The 21464-nt window shown below is 46.1% G+C and overlaps 12 non-coding genes across 12 annotated transcripts; all 12 read left to right on the forward strand.

Annotated features, from left to right (window-relative positions):
- Positions 1 to 205: 205 nt before the first annotated feature.
- trnav-uac (transfer RNA valine (anticodon UAC)) lies at positions 206 to 278 on the forward strand. Its single transcript has one exon. It is a non-coding gene; the product is annotated as a tRNA-Val (tRNA).
- Positions 279 to 1733: 1455 nt separating this feature from the next.
- trnar-acg (transfer RNA arginine (anticodon ACG)) lies at positions 1734 to 1806 on the forward strand. The gene has a single exon. It is a non-coding gene; the product is annotated as a tRNA-Arg (tRNA).
- Positions 1807 to 2713: 907 nt separating this feature from the next.
- Positions 2714 to 2786, forward strand: trnav-aac (transfer RNA valine (anticodon AAC)). The gene has a single exon. It is a non-coding gene; the product is annotated as a tRNA-Val (tRNA).
- Positions 2787 to 5221: 2435 nt separating this feature from the next.
- Positions 5222 to 5294, forward strand: trnav-uac (transfer RNA valine (anticodon UAC)). Its single transcript has one exon. It is a non-coding gene; the product is annotated as a tRNA-Val (tRNA).
- Positions 5295 to 6749: 1455 nt separating this feature from the next.
- trnar-acg (transfer RNA arginine (anticodon ACG)) lies at positions 6750 to 6822 on the forward strand. The gene has a single exon. It is a non-coding gene; the product is annotated as a tRNA-Arg (tRNA).
- Positions 6823 to 7729: 907 nt separating this feature from the next.
- Positions 7730 to 7802, forward strand: trnav-aac (transfer RNA valine (anticodon AAC)). The gene has a single exon. It is a non-coding gene; the product is annotated as a tRNA-Val (tRNA).
- A 2435-nt stretch (positions 7803 to 10237) lies between these two features.
- trnav-uac (transfer RNA valine (anticodon UAC)) lies at positions 10238 to 10310 on the forward strand. The gene has a single exon. It is a non-coding gene; the product is annotated as a tRNA-Val (tRNA).
- A 2435-nt stretch (positions 10311 to 12745) lies between these two features.
- On the forward strand, positions 12746 to 12818 carry trnav-aac (transfer RNA valine (anticodon AAC)). Its single transcript has one exon. It is a non-coding gene; the product is annotated as a tRNA-Val (tRNA).
- A 2435-nt stretch (positions 12819 to 15253) lies between these two features.
- Positions 15254 to 15326, forward strand: trnav-uac (transfer RNA valine (anticodon UAC)). The gene has a single exon. It is a non-coding gene; the product is annotated as a tRNA-Val (tRNA).
- A 1455-nt stretch (positions 15327 to 16781) lies between these two features.
- trnar-acg (transfer RNA arginine (anticodon ACG)) lies at positions 16782 to 16854 on the forward strand. Its single transcript has one exon. It is a non-coding gene; the product is annotated as a tRNA-Arg (tRNA).
- Positions 16855 to 17761: 907 nt separating this feature from the next.
- Positions 17762 to 17834, forward strand: trnav-aac (transfer RNA valine (anticodon AAC)). The gene has a single exon. It is a non-coding gene; the product is annotated as a tRNA-Val (tRNA).
- Positions 17835 to 20269: 2435 nt separating this feature from the next.
- On the forward strand, positions 20270 to 20342 carry trnav-uac (transfer RNA valine (anticodon UAC)). Its single transcript has one exon. It is a non-coding gene; the product is annotated as a tRNA-Val (tRNA).
- Positions 20343 to 21464: the final 1122 nt, after the last annotated feature.

The following is a 21464-nucleotide window of genomic DNA, read 5'->3' on the forward strand; positions in this document are numbered from 1 at the left end:
TTGGGTCACGTCCCTGTGAAGTTAACGCAGATCATGTTAAGTTCGATCTAATTTCTACATCTCGTGGTTTTATATGTTGAAACATCTGTTTTTGAAAGAAACAGCAGTCGTCTTGTAATAAGTGGCCTAGCCTCTCAGCCTCACCATGCGAATCTGCAGCAACACAGTGAGGTTGCACCTTGTACACGTCCGTTGATTGCCAGCTGTTTCTGTAGTGTAGTGGTTATCACATTCGCCTTACACGCGAAAGGTCCCCGGTTCGAAACCGGGCAGAAACATCTCGAACTTCCAGTTTAGTCTGTTGCTGACTATTGCCGCAATCTCGTAACTGGTCTTCATCAACGAGGAATAGCAAAATGCATGCACCCGTCTGGTTGTGGTTATTTACGAAAGCCCTGCATTCTCAATTTAACTTCCACTTCAAGCAAAACATAACTTATCTTCAGGTCTGTAAAGTTCGATTCCTGATTGTTTTATAAGTTGAGACATCGGTTTTAAAGAAACGGCTGTCTTCTTGTAATAAGTGACATGGCCTCTCAGACGAACCATGAGAAGCTGCAGCAACACAGTGAGGTTGAACATTGCACAAGTCCAATGATTACTGCACCGCCAGCGGTTTCTGTAGTGTAGTGGTTAGCACATTCCCCTAACATGCGAAAGGTCCCCGGGGCCATACCAGGTAGAAACATCAAGTGCTTCTCATGTTGTGTGAGGAATGTTTGCACAAAGTACTTTTGTTCCCCCATCTCGTATGTTCGAGGATTATGAGGTTTAGACTCTCATGAGCCACTAAAATAAATTCCACATTAAGTCACAAGCACTGAATTTTCGACAGGCAATGAGAAGAAAAGGACCTTCCTATTTTGGATATTCGGAGCTAGTTCATCCACAACAGAATTTCATGCATTTACAAATGCAGATAAACATACTTATTCACCATCTCAAACATGTCTAAATGAACGACAAATGCAACTTACTGCGGATGCTTCATTCTGAAACAAAAACAGAACATACTGGACAATCTCAGCAGGACTGACAGCCTCTGTGGAGCGAGATGGCAGCGGTCGTTCCGGGCCTGGGTGACTCTTTGTCAAAGCTGGAGAACTGGAAATGGGGTCAGATTCAGACTAATGTGGATGGGGCGGGGTTGGCGTGCCCTATTGGGCCTCGATAGAGTGGTCAGCAATAGGTGGAAAATGACGAAAATGTCTCGGACAGAAAGAAAAAGGGAATGTAAATGAGGCTAATCAAGGTGCTGATAGTGGCGCCTCAAGAGATCAGAATGTGTTAATCGCAGAAAGTAAGCAGTGTGTCAGCGAACAATTGGCGACAGGGATCAGATTGCTCAAGTAGGATGGTATGGGCTGGGGGAGGGGGGCAATGCTGAGGGTAAAACATATCAATGCAAGGAATTAAAATAAGATGATGGATACAGATGGTGGAGGGGGAAGAAGCAGATGGTGGAGGGGGAAGAGAGGTTACACAGTCTGATGTTGTTGAACTGAATAAAATGAAACATACAGAGAGCTGCCTGAATCTACTGGAATAAGTCAATAGAAGTAAGTGAATATCCACACATAGACAAGCTTTTAGAAAATGTCTTGATTGTCTCGGGAACGTATTGGTTCCCTGCTGTGTGAGCTCAGCTTCTCAAAGGAAACCCAATGTGAATGAATCCCGCCGAATGCGCCACAGAGGCTCAACAAGGAATAGCAAAATGCATTCACCCGGCTGGGCCAGTGGCGCAATGGATAACGCGTCTGACTACGAATCAGGAGATTCCAGGTTCGACTCCTGGCTGGCTCGAAATTCGAACTTTTGGCGTGCGCTTTAACTCACTGGGTGGGACAGCTGATTCTTGATGCAGAGCAAAGTGAGCAGAACGTCTTCAATTCTCGTATCGAAAGTTGATCCGACATCTGCGGAAGATACTGGAACGACTCAGCGAGTCAGGCGGGATTTGTCGACAGGACAACACAGCTCGTCTTTCACCATCACTTTTCATTAAAACCGGGACGGGTTAGAAATGTCGGACGTTTTAACCAAGTCAAATCCCGGTGGGAGCAAACAGAATAACAGGAAAGCGCTCTGACAGGGTGCAAGTCAGGAGAGATTAAATGAGAAAAGGCCTAGGGTTCCCTGGCCACAGAGTGAGGTGAGCATCGAATGAGAGAATAATTACACCACAGTATGAGGCCATTCCAGCCGCTGTGTCTGTGCCAGCTCTCAGCAACTACCGCCCGGATACAAAGACGAAGTGGAAACAAGATTCAAACCCAAATCTGCGATGGTAGTACACACAGAATGGGGGCAGCATTTACAGTGTGAGACGGTTGCACACACTATGAGTGTGAAAGCTGTATTGAGCCCAGTGGAAAGATGCGCTGCTGTTCCTCGAGTGTTTGTTGAGCTTCTTTGGAACATTTCAGGAGGCCGAGGTCCGGAAGGTCAGCGTTAAGATGCAGCTCTCCAGTCAGTTCAATTCTCCACTTTGGCTCTGTAGATTAGATGGGTCACGTCCCTGTGAAGTTAACGCAGATCATGTTAAGTTCGATCTAATTTCTACATCTCGTGGTTTTATATGTTGAAACATCTGTTTTTGAAAGAAACAGCAGTCGACTTGTAATAAGTGGCCTAGCCTCTCAGCCTCACCATGCGAATCTGCAGCAACACAGTGAGGTTGCACATTGTACACGTCCGTTGATTGCCAGCTGTTTCTGTAGTGTAGTGGTTATCACATTCGCCTAACACGCGAAAGGTCCCCGGTTCGAAACCGGGCAGAAACATCTCGTATTTCCAGTTTAGTCTGTTGCTGACTATTGCCGCAATCTCGTAACTGGTCTTCATCAACGAGAAATAGCAAAATGCATGCACCCGTCTGGTTGTGGTTATTTTCGAAAGCCCTGCCTTCTCAATTTAACTTCCACTTCAAGCAAAACATAACTTATCTTCAGTTCTGTAAAGTTCGATTCCTGATTGTTTTATAAGTTGAGACATCGGTTTTAAAGAAACGGCTGTCTTCTTGTAATAAGTGACATGGCCTCTCAGACGAACCATGAGAAGCTGCAGCAACACAGTGAGGTTGAACATTGCACAAGTCCATTGATTACTGCACCGCCAGCGGTTTCTGTAGTGTAGTGGTTAGCACATTCCCCTAACATGCGAAAGGTCCCCGGGGCCATACCGGGTAGAAACATCAAGTGCTTCTCATGTTGTGTGAGGAATGTTTGCACAAAGTACTTTTGTTCCCCCATCTCGTATGTTCGAGGATTATGAGGTTTAGACTCTCATGAGCCACTGAAATAAATTCCACATTAAGTAACAAGCACTGAATTTTCGACAGGCAATGAGAAGAAAAGGACCTTCCTATTTTGGATATTCGGAGCTAGTTCATCCACAACAGAATTTCATGCATTTACAAATGCAGATAAACATACTTATTCACCATCTCAAACATGTCTAAATGAACGACAAATGCAACTTACTGCGGATGCTTCATTCTGAAACAAAAACAGAACATACTGGACAATCTCAGCAGGACTGACAGCCTCTGTGGAGCGAGATGGCAGCGGTCGTTCCGGGCCTGGGTGACTCTTTGTCAAAGCTGGAGAACTGGAAATGGGGTCAGATTCAGACTAATGTGGATGGGGCGGGGTTGGCGTGCCCTATTGGGCCTCGATAGAGTGGTCAGCAATAGGTGGAAAATGACGAAAATGTCTCGGACAGAAAGAAAAAGGGAATGTAAATGAGGCTAATCAAGGTGCTGATAGTGGCGCCTCAAGAGATCAGAATGTGTTAATCGCAGAAAGTAAGCAGTGTGTCAGCGAACAATTGGCGACAGGGATCAGATTGCTCAAGTAGGATGGTATGGGCTGGGGGAGGGGGGCAATGCTGAGGGTAAAACATATCAATGCAAGGAATTAAAATAAGATGATGGATACAGATGGTGGAGGGGGAAGAAGCAGATGGTGGAGGGGGAAGAGAGGTTACACAGTCTGATGTTGTTGAACTGAATAAAATGAAACATACAGAGAGCTGCCTGAATCTACTGGAATAAGTCAATAGAAGTAAGTGAATATCCACACATAGACAAGCTTTTAGAAAATGTCTTGATTGTCTCGGGAACGTATTGGTTCCCTGCTGTGTGAGCTCAGCTTCTCAAAGGAAACCCAATGTGAATGAATCCCGCCGAATGCGCCACAGAGGCTCAACAAGGAATAGCAAAATGCATGCACCCGGCTTGGCCAGTGGCGCAATGGATAACGCGTCTGACTACGAATCAGGAGATTCTAAGTTCGACTCCTGGCTGGCTCGGAATTCGAAATTTTGGCGTGCGCTTTAACTCACTGGGTGGGACAGCTGATTCTTGATGCAGAGCAAAGTGAGCAAAACGTCTTCAATTCTCGTATCGAAAGTTGATCCGACATCTGCGGAAGATACTGGAACAACTCAGCGAGTCAGGCGGCATTTGTCGACAGGACAACACAGCTCGTCTTTCACCATCACTTTTCATTAAAACCGGGACGGGTTAGAAATGTCGGACGTTTTAACCAAGTCAAATCCCGGTGGGAGCAAGCAGAATAACAGGAAAGCGCTCTGACAGGGTGCAAGTCAGGAGAGATTAAATGAGAAAAGGCCTAGGGTTCCCTGGCCACAGAGTGAGGTGAGCATCGAATGAGAGAATAATTACACCACAGTATGAGGCCATTCCAGCCGCTGTGTCTGTGCCAGCTCTCAGCAACTACCGCCCGGATACAAAGACGAAGTGGAAACAAGATTCAAACCCAAATCTGCGATGGTAGTACACACAGAATGGGGGCAGCATTTACGGTGTGAGACGGTTGCACACACTATGAGTGTGAAAGCTGTATTGAGCCCAGTGGAAAGATGCGCTGCTGTTCCTCGAGTGTTTGTTGAGCTTCTTTGGAACATTTCAGGAGGCCGAGGTCCGGGAGGTCAGCGTTAAGATGCAGCTCTCCAGTCAGTTCAATTCTCCACTTTGGCTCTGTGGATTAGTTGGGTCACGTCCCTGTGAAGTTAACGCAGATCATGTTAAGTTCGATCTAATTTCTACATCTCGTGGTTTTATATGTTGAAACATCTGTTTTTGAAAGAAACAGCAGTCGTCTTGTAATAAGTGGCCTAGCCTCTCAGCCTCACCATGCGAATCTGCAGCAACACAGTGAGGTTGCACCTTGTACACGTCCGTTGATTGCCAGCTGTTTCTGTAGTGTAGTGGTTATCACATTCGCCTTACACGCGAAAGGTCCCCGGTTCGAAACCGGGCAGAAACATCTCGAACTTCCAGTTTAGTCTGTTGAAGACTATTGCCGCAATCTCGTAACTGGTCTTCATCAACGAGGAATAGCAAAATGCATGCACCCGTCTGGTTGTGGTTATTTACGAAAGCCCTGCATTCTCAATTTAACTTCCACTTCAAGCAAAACATAACTTATCTTCAGGTCTGTAAAGTTCGATTCCTGATTGTTTTATAAGTTGAGACATCGGTTTTAAAGAAACGGCTGTCTTCTTGTAATAAGTGACATGGCCTCTCAGACGAACCATGAGAAGCTGCAGCAACACAGTGAGGTTGAACATTGCACAAGTCCAATGATTACTGCACCGCCAGCGGTTTCTGTAGTGTAGTGGTTAGCACATTCCCCTAACATGCGAAAGGTCCCCGGGGCCATACCAGGTAGAAACATCAAGTGCTTCTCATGTTGTGTGAGGAATGTTTGCACAAAGTACTTTTGTTCCCCCATCTCGTATGTTCGAGGATTATGAGGTTTAGACTCTCATGAGCCACTAAAATAAATTCCACATTAAGTCACAAGCACTGAATTTTCGACAGGCAATGAGAAGAAAAGGACCTTCCTATTTTGGATATTCGGAGCTAGTTCATCCACAACAGAATTTCATGCATTTACAAATGCAGATAAACATACTTATTCACCATCTCAAACATGTCTAAATGAACGACAAATGCAACTTACTGCGGATGCTTCATTCTGAAACAAAAACAGAACATACTGGACAATCTCAGCAGGACTGACAGCCTCTGTGGAGCGAGATGGCAGCGGTCGTTCCGGGCCTGGGTGACTCTTTGTCAAAGCTGGAGAACTGGAAATGGGGTCAGATTCAGACTAATGTGGATGGGGCGGGGTTGGCGTGCCCTATTGGGCCTCGATAGAGTGGTCAGCAATAGGTGGAAAATGACGAAAATGTCTCGGACAGAAAGAAAAAGGGAATGTAAATGAGGCTAATCAAGGTGCTGATAGTGGCGCCTCAAGAGATCAGAATGTGTTAATCGCAGAAAGTAAGCAGTGTGTCAGCGAACAATTGGCGACAGGGATCAGATTGCTCAAGTAGGATGGTATGGGCTGGGGGAGGGGGGCAATGCTGAGGGTAAAACATATCAATGCAAGGAATTAAAATAAGATGATGGATACAGATGGTGGAGGGGGAAGAAGCAGATGGTGGAGGGGGAAGAGAGGTTACACAGTCTGATGTTGTTGAACTGAATAAAATGAAACATACAGAGAGCTGCCTGAATCTACTGGAATAAGTCAATAGAAGTAAGTGAATATCCACACATAGACAAGCTTTTAGAAAATGTCTTGATTGTCTCGGGAACGTATTGGTTCCCTGCTGTGTGAGCTCAGCTTCTCAAAGGAAACCCAATGTGAATGAATCCCGCCGAATGCGCCACAGAGGCTCAACAAGGAATAGCAAAATGCATTCACCCGGCTGGGCCAGTGGCGCAATGGATAACGCGTCTGACTACGAATCAGGAGATTCCAGGTTCGACTCCTGGCTGGCTCGAAATTCGAACTTTTGGCGTGCGCTTTAACTCACTGGGTGGGACAGCTGATTCTTGATGCAGAGCAAAGTGAGCAGAACGTCTTCAATTCTCGTATCGAAAGTTGATCCGACATCTGCGGAAGATACTGGAACGACTCAGCGAGTCAGGCGGGATTTGTCGACAGGACAACACAGCTCGTCTTTCACCATCACTTTTCATTAAAACCGGGACGGGTTAGAAATGTCGGACGTTTTAACCAAGTCAAATCCCGGTGGGAGCAAACAGAATAACAGGAAAGCGCTCTGACAGGGTGCAAGTCAGGAGAGATTAAATGAGAAAAGGCCTAGGGTTCCCTGGCCACAGAGTGAGGTGAGCATCGAATGAGAGAATAATTACACCACAGTATGAGGCCATTCCAGCCGCTGTGTCTGTGCCAGCTCTCAGCAACTACCGCCCGGATACAAAGACGAAGTGGAAACAAGATTCAAACCCAAATCTGCGATGGTAGTACACACAGAATGGGGGCAGCATTTACAGTGTGAGACGGTTGCACACACTATGAGTGTGAAAGCTGTATTGAGCCCAGTGGAAAGATGCGCTGCTGTTCCTCGAGTGTTTGTTGAGCTTCTTTGGAACATTTCAGGAGGCCGAGGTCCGGAAGGTCAGCGTTAAGATGCAGCTCTCCAGTCAGTTCAATTCTCCACTTTGGCTCTGTAGATTAGATGGGTCACGTCCCTGTGAAGTTAACGCAGATCATGTTAAGTTCGATCTAATTTCTACATCTCGTGGTTTTATATGTTGAAACATCTGTTTTTGAAAGAAACAGCAGTCGACTTGTAATAAGTGGCCTAGCCTCTCAGCCTCACCATGCGAATCTGCAGCAACACAGTGAGGTTGCACATTGTACACGTCCGTTGATTGCCAGCTGTTTCTGTAGTGTAGTGGTTATCACATTCGCCTAACACGCGAAAGGTCCCCGGTTCGAAACCGGGCAGAAACATCTCGTATTTCCAGTTTAGTCTGTTGCTGACTATTGCCGCAATCTCGTAACTGGTCTTCATCAACGAGAAATAGCAAAATGCATGCACCCGTCTGGTTGTGGTTATTTTCGAAAGCCCTGCCTTCTCAATTTAACTTCCACTTCAAGCAAAACATAACTTATCTTCAGTTCTGTAAAGTTCGATTCCTGATTGTTTTATAAGTTGAGACATCGGTTTTAAAGAAACGGCTGTCTTCTTGTAATAAGTGACATGGCCTCTCAGACGAACCATGAGAAGCTGCAGCAACACAGTGAGGTTGAACATTGCACAAGTCCATTGATTACTGCACCGCCAGCGGTTTCTGTAGTGTAGTGGTTAGCACATTCCCCTAACATGCGAAAGGTCCCCGGGGCCATACCGGGTAGAAACATCAAGTGCTTCTCATGTTGTGTGAGGAATGTTTGCACAAAGTACTTTTGTTCCCCCATCTCGTATGTTCGAGGATTATGAGGTTTAGACTCTCATGAGCCACTAAAATAAATTCCACATTAAGTCACAAGCACTGAATTTTCGACAGGCAATGAGAAGAAAAGGACCTTCCTATTTTGGATATTCGGAGCTAGTTCATCCACAACAGAATTTCATGCATTTACAAATGCAGATAAACATACTTATTCACCATCTCAAACATGTCTAAATGAACGACAAATGCAACTTACTGCGGATGCTTCATTCTGAAACAAAAACAGAACATACTGGACAATCTCAGCAGGACTGACAGCCTCTGTGGAGCGAGATGGCAGCGGTCGTTCCGGGCCTGGGTGACTCTTTGTCAAAGCTGGAGAACTGGAAATGGGGTCAGATTCAGACTAATGTGGATGGGGCGGGGTTGGCGTGCCCTATTGGGCCTCGATAGAGTGGTCAGCAATAGGTGGAAAATGACGAAAATGTCTCGGACAGAAAGAAAAAGGGAATGTAAATGAGGCTAATCAAGGTGCTGATAGTGGCGCCTCAAGAGATCAGAATGTGTTAATCGCAGAAAGTAAGCAGTGTGTCAGCGAACAATTGGCGACAGGGATCAGATTCCTCAAGTAGGATGGTATGGGCTGGGGGAGGGGGGCAATGCTGAGGGTAAAACATATCAATGCAAGGAATTAAAATAAGATGATGGATACAGATGGTGGAGGGGGAAGAAGCAGATGGTGGAGGGGGAAGAGAGGTTACACAGTCTGATGTTGTTGAACTGAATAAAATGAAACATACAGAGAGCTGCCTGAATCTACTGGAATAAGTCAATAGAAGTAAGTGAATATCCACACATAGACAAGCTTTTAGAAAATGTCTTGATTGTCTCGGGAACGTATTGGTTCCCTGCTGTGTGAGCTCAGCTTCTCAAAGGAAACCCAATGTGAATGAATCCCGCCGAATGCGCCACAGAGGCTCAACAAGGAATAGCAAAATGCATGCACCCGGCTTGGCCAGTGGCGCAATGGATAACGCGTCTGACTACGAATCAGGAGATTCTAAGTTCGACTCCTGGCTGGCTCGGAATTCGAAATTTTGGCGTGCGCTTTAACTCACTGGGTGGGACAGCTGATTCTTGATGCAGAGCAAAGTGAGCAAAACGTCTTCAATTCTCGTATCGAAAGTTGATCCGACATCTGCGGAAGATACTGGAACAACTCAGCGAGTCAGGCGGCATTTGTCGACAGGACAACACAGCTCGTCTTTCACCATCACTTTTCATTAAAACCGGGACGGGTTAGAAATGTCGGACGTTTTAACCAAGTCAAATCCCGGTGGGAGCAAGCAGAATAACAGGAAAGCGCTCTGACAGGGTGCAAGTCAGGAGAGATTAAATGAGAAAAGGCCTAGGGTTCCCTGGCCACAGAGTGAGGTGAGCATCGAATGAGAGAATAATTACACCACAGTATGAGGCCATTCCAGCCGCTGTGTCTGTGCCAGCTCTCAGCAACTACCGCCCGGATACAAAGACGAAGTGGAAACAAGATTCAAACCCAAATCTGCGATGGTAGTACACACAGAATGGGGGCAGCATTTACGGTGTGAGACGGTTGCACACACTATGAGTGTGAAAGCTGTATTGAGCCCAGTGGAAAGATGCGCTGCTGTTCCTCGAGTGTTTGTTGAGCTTCTTTGGAACATTTCAGGAGGCCGAGGTCCGGGAGGTCAGCGTTAAGATGCAGCTCTCCAGTCAGTTCAATTCTCCACTTTGGCTCTGTGGATTAGTTGGGTCACGTCCCTGTGAAGTTAACGCAGATCATGTTAAGTTCGATCTAATTTCTACATCTCGTGGTTTTATATGTTGAAACATCTGTTTTTGAAAGAAACAGCAGTCGTCTTGTAATAAGTGGCCTAGCCTCTCAGCCTCACCATGCGAATCTGCAGCAACACAGTGAGGTTGCACATTGTACACGTCCGTTGATTGCCAGCTGTTTCTGTAGTGTAGTGGTTATCACATTCGCCTTACACGCGAAAGGTCCCCAGTTCGAAACCGGGCAGAAACATCTCGAACTTCCAGTTTAGTCTGTTGCTGACTATTGCCGCAATCTCGTAACTGGTCTTCATCAACGAGGAATAGCAAAATGCATGCACCCGTCTGGTTGTGGTTATTTACGAAAGCCCTGCATTCTCAATTTAACTTCCACTTCAAGCAAAACATAACTTATCTTCAGGTCTGTAAAGTTCGATTCCTGATTGTTTTATAAGTTGAGACATCGGTTTTAAAGAAACGGCTGTCTTCTTGTAATAAGTGACATGGCCTCTCAGACGAACCATGAGAAGCTGCAGCAACACAGTGAGGTTGAACATTGCACAAGTCCAATGATTACTGCACCGCCAGCGGTTTCTGTAGTGTAGTGGTTAGCACATTCCCCTAACATGCGAAAGGTCCCCGGGGCCATACCAGGTAGAAACATCAAGTGCTTCTCATGTTGTGTGAGGAATGTTTGCACAAAGTACTTTTGTTCCCCCATCTCGTATGTTCGAGGATTATGAGGTTTAGACTCTCATGAGCCACTAAAATAAATTCCACATTAAGTCACAAGCACTGAATTTTCGACAGGCAATGAGAAGAAAAGGACCTTCCTATTTTGGATATTCGGAGCTAGTTCATCCACAACAGAATTTCATGCATTTACAAATGCAGATAAACATACTTATTCACCATCTCAAACATGTCTAAATGAACGACAAATGCAACTTACTGCGGATGCTTCATTCTGAAACAAAAACAGAACATACTGGACAATCTCAGCAGGACTGACAGCCTCTGTGGAGCGAGATGGCAGCGGTCGTTCCGGGCCTGGGTGACTCTTTGTCAAAGCTGGAGAACTGGAAATGGGGTCAGATTCAGACTAATGTGGATGGGGCGGGGTTGGCGTGCCCTATTGGGCCTCGATAGAGTGGTCAGCAATAGGTGGAAAATGACGAAAATGTCTCGGACAGAAAGAAAAAGGGAATGTAAATGAGGCTAATCAAGGTGCTGATAGTGGCGCCTCAAGAGATCAGAATGTGTTAATCGCAGAAAGTAAGCAGTGTGTCAGCGAACAATTGGCGACAGGGATCAGATTGCTCAAGTAGGATGGTATGGGCTGGGGGAGGGGGGCAATGCTGAGGGTAAAACATATCAATGCAAGGAATTAAAATAAGATGATGGATACAGATGGTGGAGGGGGAAGAAGCAGATGGTGGAGGGGGAAGAGAGGTTACACAGTCTGATGTTGTTGAACTGAATAAAATGAAACATACAGAGAGCTGCCTGAATCTACTGGAATAAGTCAATAGAAGTAAGTGAATATCCACACATAGACAAGCTTTTAGAAAATGTCTTGATTGTCTCGGGAACGTATTGGTTCCCTGCTGTGTGAGCTCAGCTTCTCAAAGGAAACCCAATGTGAATGAATCCCGCCGAATGCGCCACAGAGGCTCAACAAGGAATAGCAAAATGCATGCACCCGGCTTGGCCAGTGGCGCAATGGATAACGCGTCTGACTACGAATCAGGAGATTCTAAGTTCGACTCCTGGCTGGCTCGGAATTCGAACTTTTGGCGTGCGCTTTAACTCACTGGGTGGGACAGCTGATTCTTGATGCAGAGCAAAGTGAGCAGAACGTCTTCAATTCTCGTATCGAAAGTTGATCCGACATCTGCGGAAGATACTGGAACAACTCAGCGAGTCAGGCGGCATTTGTCGACAGGACAACACAGCTCGTCTTTCACCATCACTTTTCATTAAAACCGGGACGGGTTAGAAATGTCGGACGTTTTAACCAAGTCAAATCCCGGTGGGAGCAAGCAGAATAACAGGAAAGCGCTCTGACAGGGTGCAAGTCAGGAGAGATTAAATGAGAAAAGGCCTAGGGTTCCCTGGCCACAGAGTGAGGTGAGCATCGAATGAGAGAATAATTACACCACAGTATGAGGCCATTCCAGCCGCTGTGTCTGTGCCAGCTCTCAGCAACTACCGCCCGGATACAAAGACGAAGTGGAAACAAGATTCAAACCCAAATCTGCGATGGTAGTACACACAGAATGGGGGCAGCATTTACGGTGTGAGACGGTTGCACACACTATGAGTGTGAAAGCTGTATTGAGCCCAGTGGAAAGATGCGCTGCTGTTCCTCGAGTGTTTGTTGAGCTTCTTTGGAACATTTCAGGAGGCCGAGGTCCGGGAGGTCAGCGTTAAGATGCAGCTCTCCAGTCAGTTCAATTCTCCACTTTGGCTCTGTGGATTAGTTGGGTCACGTCCCTGTGAAGTTAACGCAGATCATGTTAAGTTCGATCTAATTTCTACATCTCGTGGTTTTATATGTTGAAACATCTGTTTTTGAAAGAAACAGCAGTCGACTTGTAATAAGTGGCCTAGCCTCTCAGCCTCACCATGCGAATCTGCAGCAACACAGTGAGGTTGCACATTGTACACGTCCGTTGATTGCCAGCTGTTTCTGTAGTGTAGTGGTTATCACATTCGCCTAACACGCGAAAGGTCCCCGGTTCGAAACCGGGCAGAAACATCTCGTATTTCCAGTTTAGTCTGTTGCTGACTATTGCCGCAATCTCGTAACTGGTCTTCATCAACGAGAAATAGCAAAATGCATGCACCCGTCTGGTTGTGGTTATTTTCGAAAGCCCTGCCTTCTCAATTTAACTTCCACTTCAAGCAAAACATAACTTATCTTCAGTTCTGTAAAGTTCGATTCCTGATTGTTTTATAAGTTGAGACATCGGTTTTAAAGAAACGGCTGTCTTCTTGTAATAAGTGACATGGCCTCTCAGACGAACCATGAGAAGCTGCAGCAACACAGTGAGGTTGAACATTGCACAAGTCCATTGATTACTGCACCGCCAGCGGTTTCTGTAGTGTAGTGGTTAGCACATTCCCCTAACATGCGAAAGGTCCCCGGGGCCATACCGGGTAGAAACATCAAGTGCTTCTCATGTTGTGTGAGGAATGTTTGCACAAAGTACTTTTGTTCCCCCATCTCGTATGTTCGAGGATTATGAGGTTTAGACTCTCATGAGCCACTGAAATAAATTCCACATTAAGTAACAAGCACTGAATTTTCGACAGGCAATGAGAAGAAAAGGACCTTCCTATTTTGGATATTCGGAGCTAGTTCATCCACAACAGAATTTCATGCATTTACAAATGCAGATAAACATACTTATTCACCATCTCAAACATGTCTAAATGAACGACAAATGCAACTTACTGCGGATGCTTCATTCTGAAACAAAAACAGAACATACTGGACAATCTCAGCAGGACTGACAGCCTCTGTGGAGCGAGATGGCAGCGGTCGTTCCGGGCCTGGGTGACTCTTTGTCAAAGCTGGAGAACTGGAAATGGGGTCAGATTCAGACTAATGTGGATGGGGCGGGGTTGGCGTGCCCTATTGGGCCTCGATAGAGTGGTCAGCAATAGGTGGAAAATGACGAAAATGTCTCGGACAGAAAGAAAAAGGGAATGTAAATGAGGCTAATCAAGGTGCTGATAGTGGCGCCTCAAGAGATCAGAATGTGTTAATCGCAGAAAGTAAGCAGTGTGTCAGCGAACAATTGGCGACAGGGATCAGATTGCTCAAGTAGGATGGTATGGGCTGGGGGAGGGGGGCAATGCTGAGGGTAAAACATATCAATGCAAGGAATTAAAATAAGATGATGGATACAGATGGTGGAGGGGGAAGAAGCAGATGGTGGAGGGGGAAGAGAGGTTACACAGTCTGATGTTGTTGAACTGAATAAAATGAAACATACAGAGAGCTGCCTGAATCTACTGGAATAAGTCAATAGAAGTAAGTGAATATCCACACATAGACAAGCTTTTAGAAAATGTCTTGATTGTCTCGGGAACGTATTGGTTCCCTGCTGTGTGAGCTCAGCTTCTCAAAGGAAACCCAATGTGAATGAATCCCGCCGAATGCGCCACAGAGGCTCAACAAGGAATAGCAAAATGCATGCACCCGGCTTGGCCAGTGGCGCAATGGATAACGCGTCTGACTACGAATCAGGAGATTCTAAGTTCGACTCCTGGCTGGCTCGGAATTCGAACTTTTGGCGTGCGCTTTAACTCACTGGGTGGGACAGCTGATTCTTGATGCAGAGCAAAGTGAGCAGAACGTCTTCAATTCTCGTATCGAAAGTTGATCCGACATCTGCGGAAGATACTGGAACAACTCAGCGAGTCAGGCGGCATTTGTCGACAGGACAACACAGCTCGTCTTTCACCATCACTTTTCATTAAAACCGGGACGGGTTAGAAATGTCGGACGTTTTAACCAAGTCAAATCCCGGTGGGAGCAAGCAGAATAACAGGAAAGCGCTCTGACAGGGTGCAAGTCAGGAGAGATTAAATGAGAAAAGGCCTAGGGTTCCCTGGCCACAGAGTGAGGTGAGCATCGAATGAGAGAATAATTACACCACAGTATGAGGCCATTCCAGCCGCTGTGTCTGTGCCAGCTCTCAGCAACTACCGCCCGGATACAAAGACGAAGTGGAAACAAGATTCAAACCCAAATCTGCGATGGTAGTACACACAGAATGGGGGCAGCATTTACGGTGTGAGACGGTTGCACACACTATGAGTGTGAAAGCTGTATTGAGCCCAGTGGAAAGATGCGCTGCTGTTCCTCGAGTGTTTGTTGAGCTTCTTTGGAACATTTCAGGAGGCCGAGGTCCGGGAGGTCAGCGTTAAGATGCAGCTCTCCAGTCAGTTCAATTCTCCACTTTGGCTCTGTGGATTAGTTGGGTCACGTCCCTGTGAAGTTAACGCAGATCATGTTAAGTTCGATCTAATTTCTACATCTCGTGGTTTTATATGTTGAAACATCTGTTTTTGAAAGAAACAGCAGTCGTCTTGTAATAAGTGGCCTAGCCTCTCAGCCTCACCATGCGAATCTGCAGCAACACAGTGAGGTTGCACATTGTACACGTCCGTTGGTTGCCAGCTGTTTCTGTAGTGTAGTGGTTATCACATTCGCCTTACACGCGAAAGGTCCCCGGTTCGAAACCGGGCAGAAACATCTCGAACTTCCAGTTTAGTCTGTTGCTGACTATTGCCGCAATCTCGTAACTGGTCTTCATCAACGAGGAATAGCAAAATGCATGCACCCGTCTGGTTGTGGTTATTTACGAAAGCCCTGCATTCTCAATTTAACTTCCACTTCAAGCAAAACTTAACTTATCTTCAGGTCTGTAAAGTTCGATTCCTGATTGTTTTATAAGTTGAGACATCGGTTTTAAAGAAACGGCTGTCTTCTTGTAATAAGTGACATGGCCTCTCAGACGAACCATGAGAAGCTGCAGCAACACAGTGAGGTTGAACATTGCACAAGTCCAATGATTACTGCACCGCCAGCGGTTTCTGTAGTGTAGTGGTTAGCACATTCCCCTAACATGCGAAAGGTCCCCGGGGCCATACCAGGTAGAAACATCAAGTGCTTCTCATGTTGTGTGAGGAGTGTTTGCACAAAGTACTTTTGTTCCCCCATCTCGTATGTTCGAGGATTATGAGCTTTAGACTCTCATGAGCCACTAAAATAAATTCCACATTAAGTCACAAGCACTGAATTTTCGACAGGCAATGAGAAGAAAAGGACCTTCCTATTTTGGATATTCGGAGCTAGTTCATCCACAACAGAATTTCATGCATTTACAAATGCAGATAAACATACTTATTCACCATCTCAAACATGTCTAAATGAACGACAAATGCAACTTACTGCGGATGCTTCATTCTGAAACAAAAACAGAACATACTGGACAATCTCAGCAGGACTGACAGCCTCTGTGGAGCGAGATGGCAGCGGTCGTTCCGGGCCTGGGTGACTCTTTGTCAAAGCTGGAGAACTGGAAATGGGGTCAGATTCAGACTAATGTGGATGGGGCGGGGTTGGCGTGCCCTATTGGGCCTCGATAGAGTGGTCAGCAATAGGTGGAAAATGACGAAAATGTCTCGGACAGAAAGAAAAAGGGAATGTAAATGAGGCTAATCAAGGTGCTGATAGTGGCGCCTCAAGAGATCAGAATGTGTTAATCGCAGAAAGTAAGCAGTGTGTCAGCGAACAATTGGCGACAGGGATCAGATTGCTCAAGTAGGATGGTATGGGCTGGGGGAGGGGGGCAATGCTGAGGGTAAAACATATCAATGCAAGGAATTAAAATAAGATGATGGATACAGATGGTGGAGGGGGAAGAAGCAGATGGTGGAGGGGGAAGAGAGGTTACACAGTCTGATGTTGTTGAACTGAATAAAATGAAACATACAGAGAGCTGCCTGAATCTACTGGAATAAGTCAATAGAAGTAAGTGAATATCCACACATAGACAAGCTTTTAGAAAATGTCTTGATTGTCTCGGGAACGTATTGGTTCCCTGCTGTGTGAGCTCAGCTTCTCAAAGGAAACCCAATGTGAATGAATCCCGCCGAATGCGCCACAGAGGCTCAACAAGGAATAGCAAAATGCATTCACCCGGCTGGGCCAGTGGCGCAATGGATAACGCGTCTGACTACGAATCAGGAGATTCCAGGTTCGACTCCTGGCTGGCTCGAAATTCGAACTTTTGGCGTGCGCTTTAACTCACTGGGTGGGACAGCTGATTCTTGATGCAGAGCAAAGTGAGCAGAACGTCTTCAATTCTCGTATCGAAAGTTGATCCGACATCTGCGGAAGATACTGGAACAACTCAGCGAGTCAGGCGGGATTTGTCGACAGGACAACACAGCTCGTCTTTCACCATCACTTTTCATTAAAACCGGGACGGGTTAGAAATGTCGGACGTTTTAACCAAGTCAAATCCCGGTGGGAGCAAACAGAATAACAGGAAAGCGCTCTGACAGGGTGCAAGTCAGGAGAGATTAAATGAGAAAAGGCCTAGGGTTCCCTGGCCACAGAGTGAGGTGAGCATCGAATGAGAGAATAATTACACCACAGTATGAGGCCATTCCAGCCGCTGTGTCTGTGCCAGCTCTCAGCAACTACCGCCCGGATACAAAGACGAAGTGGAAACAAGATTCAAACCCAAATCTGCGATGGTAGTACACACAGAATGGGGGCAGCATTTACAGTGTGAGACGGTTGCACACACTATGAGTGTGAAAGCTGTATTGAGCCCAGTGGAAAGATGCGCTGCTGTTCCTCGAGTGTTTGTTGAGCTTCTTTGGAACATTTCAGGAGGCCGAGGTCCGGAAGGTCAGCGTTAAGATGCAGCTCTCCAGTCAGTTCAATTCTCCACTTTGGCTCTGTAGATTAGATGGGTCACGTCCCTGTGAAGTTAACGCAGATCATGTTAAGTTCGATCTAATTTCTACATCTCGTGGTTTTATATGTTGAAACATCTGTTTTTGAAAGAAACAGCAGTCGACTTGTAACAAGTGGCCTAGCCTCTCAGCCTCACCATGCGAATCTGCAGCAACACAGTGAGGTTGCACATTGTACACGTCCGTTGATTGCCAGCTGTTTCTGTAGTGTAGTGGTTATCACATTCGCCTAACACGCGAAAGGTCCCCGGTTCGAAACCGGGCAGAAACATCTCGTATTTCCAGTTTAGTCTGTTGCTGACTATTGCCGCAATCTCGTAACTGGTCTTCATCAACGAGAAATAGCAAAATGCATGCACCCGTCTGGTTGTGGTTATCTTCGAAAGCCCTGCCTTCTCAATTTAACTTCCACTTCAAGCAAAACATAACTTATCTTCAGTTCTGTAAAGTTCGATTCCTGATTGTTTTATAAGTTGAGACATCGGTTTTAAAGAAACGGCTGTCTTCTTGTAATAAGTGACATGGCCTCTCAGACGAACCATGAGAAGCTGCAGCAACACAGTGAGGTTGAACATTGCACAAGTCCATTGATTACTGCACCGCCAGCGGTTTCTGTAGTGTAGTGGTTAGCACATTCCCCTAACATGCGAAAGGTCCCCGGGGCCATACCGGGTAGAAACATCAAGTGCTTCTCATGTTGTGTGAGGAATGTTTGCACAAAGTACTTTTGTTCCCCCATCTCGTATGTTCGAGGATTATGAGGTTTAGACTCTCATGAGCCACTGAAATAAATTCCACATTAAGTAACAAGCACTGAATTTTCGACAGGCAATGAGAAGAAAAGGACCTTCCTATTTTGGATATTCGGAGCTAGTTCATCCACAACAGAATTTCATGCATTTACAAATGCAGATAAACATACTTATTCACCATCTCAAACATGTCTAAATGAACGACAAATGCAACTTACTGCGGATGCTTCATTCTGAAACAAAAACAGAACATACTGGACAATCTCAGCAGGACTGACAGCCTCTGTGGAGCGAGATGGCAGCGGTCGTTCCGGGCCTGGGTGACTCTTTGTCAAAGCTGGAGAACTGGAAATGGGGTCAGATTCAGACTAATGTGGATGGGGCGGGGTTGGCGTGCCCTATTGGGCCTCGATAGAGTGGTCAGCAATAGGTGGAAAATGACGAAAATGTCTCGGACAGAAAGAAAAAGGGAATGTAAATGAGGCTAATCAAGGTGCTGATAGTGGCGCCTCAAGAGATCAGAATGTGTTAATCGCAGAAAGTAAGCAGTGTGTCAGCGAACAATTGGCGACAGGGATCAGATTGCTCAAGTAGGATGGTATGGGCTGGGGGAGGGGGGCAATGCTGAGGGTAAAACATATCAATGCAAGGAATTAAAATAAGATGATGGATACAGATGGTGGAGGGGGAAGAAGCAGATGGTGGAGGGGGAAGAGAGGTTACACAGTCTGATGTTGTTGAACTGAATAAAATGAAACATACAGAGAGCTGCCTGAATCTACTGGAATAAGTCAATAGAAGTAAGTGAATATCCACACATAGACAAGCTTTTAGAAAATGTCTTGATTGTCTCGGGAACGTATTGGTTCCCTGCTGTGTGAGCTCAGCTTCTCAAAGGAAACCCAATGTGAATGAATCCCGCCGAATGCGCCACAGAGGCTCAACAAGGAATAGCAAAATGCATGCACCCGGCTTGGCCAGTGGCGCAATGGATAACGCGTCTGACTACGAATCAGGAGATTCTAAGTTCGACTCCTAGCTGGCTCGGAATTCGAACTTTTGGCGTGCGCTTTAACTCACTGGGTGGGACAGCTGATTCTTGATGCAGAGCAAAGTGAGCAGAACGTCTTCAATTCTCGTATCGAAAGTTGATCCGACATCTGCGGAAGATACTGGAACAACTCAGCGAGTCAGGCGGCATTTGTCGACAGGACAACACAGCTCGTCTTTCACCATCACTTTTCATTAAAACCGGGACGGGTTAGAAATGTCGGACGTTTTAACCAAGTCAAATCCCGGTGGGAGCAAGCAGAATAACAGGAAAGCGCTCTGACAGGGTGCAAGTCAGGAGAGATTAAATGAGAAAAGGCCTAGGGTTCCCTGGCCACAGAGTGAGGTGAGCATCGAATGAGAGAATAATTACACCACAGTATGAGGCCATTCCAGCCGCTGTGTCTGTGCCAGCTCTCAGCAACTACCGCCCGGATACAAAGACGAAGTGGAAACAAGATTCAAACCCAAATCTGCGATGGTAGTACACACAGAATGGGGGCAGCATTTACGGTGTGAGACGGTTGCACACACTATGAGTGTGAAAGCTGTATTGAGCCCAGTGGAAAGATGCGCTGCTGTTCCTCGAGTGTTTGTTGAGCTTCTTTGGAACATTTCAGGAGGCCGAGGTCCGGGAGGTCAGCGTTAAGATGCAGCTCTCCAGTCAGTTCAATTCTCCACTTTGGCTCTGTGGATTAGTTGGGTCACGTCCCTGTGAAGTTAACGCAGATCATGTTAAGTTCGATCTAATTTCTACATCTCGTGGTTTTATATGTTGAAACATCTGTTTTTGAAAGAAACAGCAGTCGTCTTGTAATAAGTGGCCTAGCCTCTCAGCCTCACCATGCGAATCTGCAGCAACACAGTGAGGTTGCACATTGTACACGTCCGTTGGTTGCCAGCTGTTTCTGTAGTGTAGTGGTTATCACATTCGCCTTACACGCGAAAGGTCCCCGGTTCGAAACCGGGCCGAAACATCTCGAACTTCCAGTTTAGTCTGTTGCTGACTATTGCCGCAATCTCGTAACTGGTCTTCATCAACGAGAAATAGCAAAATGCATGCACCCGTCTGGTTGTGGTTATTTTCGAAAGCCCTGCCTTCTCAATTTAACTTCCACTTCAAGCAAAACATAACTTATCTTCAGTTCTGTAAAGTTCGATTCCTGATTGTTTTATAAGTTGAGACATCGGTTTTAAAGAAACGGCTGTCTTCTTGTAATAAGTGACATGGCCTCTCAGACGAACCATGAGAAGCTGCAGCAACACAGTGAGGTTGAACATTGCACAAGTCCATTGATTACTGCACCGCCAGCGGTTTCTGTAGTGTAGTGGTTAGCACATTCCCCTAACATGCGAAAGGTCCCCGGGGCCATACCGGGTAGAAACATCAAGTGCTTCTCATGTTGTGTGAGGAATGTTTGCACAAAGTACTTTTGTTCCCCCATCTCGTATGTTCGAGGATTATGAGGTTTAGACTCTCATGAGCCACTAAAATAAATTCCACATTAAGTCACAAGCACTGAATTTTCGACAGGCAATGAGAAGAAAAGGACCTTCCTATTTTGGATATTCGGAGCTAGTTCATCCACAACAGAATTTCATGCATTTACAAATGCAGATAAACATACTTATTCACCATCTCAAACATGTCTAAATGAACGACAAATGCAACTTACTGCGGATGCTTCATTCTGAAACAAAAACAGAACATACTGGACAATCTCAGCAGGACTGACAGCCTCTGTGGAGCGAGATGGCAGCGGTCGTTCCGGGCCTGGGTGACTCTTTGTCAAAGCTGGAGAACTGGAAATGGGGTCAGATTCAGACTAATGTGGATGGGGCGGGGTTGGCGTGCCCTATTGGGCCTCGATAGAGTGGTCAGCAATAGGTGGAAAATGACGAAAATGTCTCGGACAGAAAGAAAAAGGGAATGTAAATGAGGCTAATCAAGGTGCTGATAGTGGCGCCTCAAGAGATCAGAATGTGTTAATCGCAGAAAGTAAGCAGTGTGTCAGCGAACAATTGGCGACAGGGATCAGATTGCTCAAGTAGGATGGTATGGGCTGGGGGAGGGGGGCAATGCTGAGGGTAAAACATAT

This window comes from Scyliorhinus torazame, chromosome 5, assembly GCF_047496885.1.
Source record: "Scyliorhinus torazame isolate Kashiwa2021f chromosome 5, sScyTor2.1, whole genome shotgun sequence".
Classification (NCBI taxonomy): Eukaryota; Metazoa; Chordata; class Chondrichthyes; order Carcharhiniformes; family Scyliorhinidae; genus Scyliorhinus; species Scyliorhinus torazame.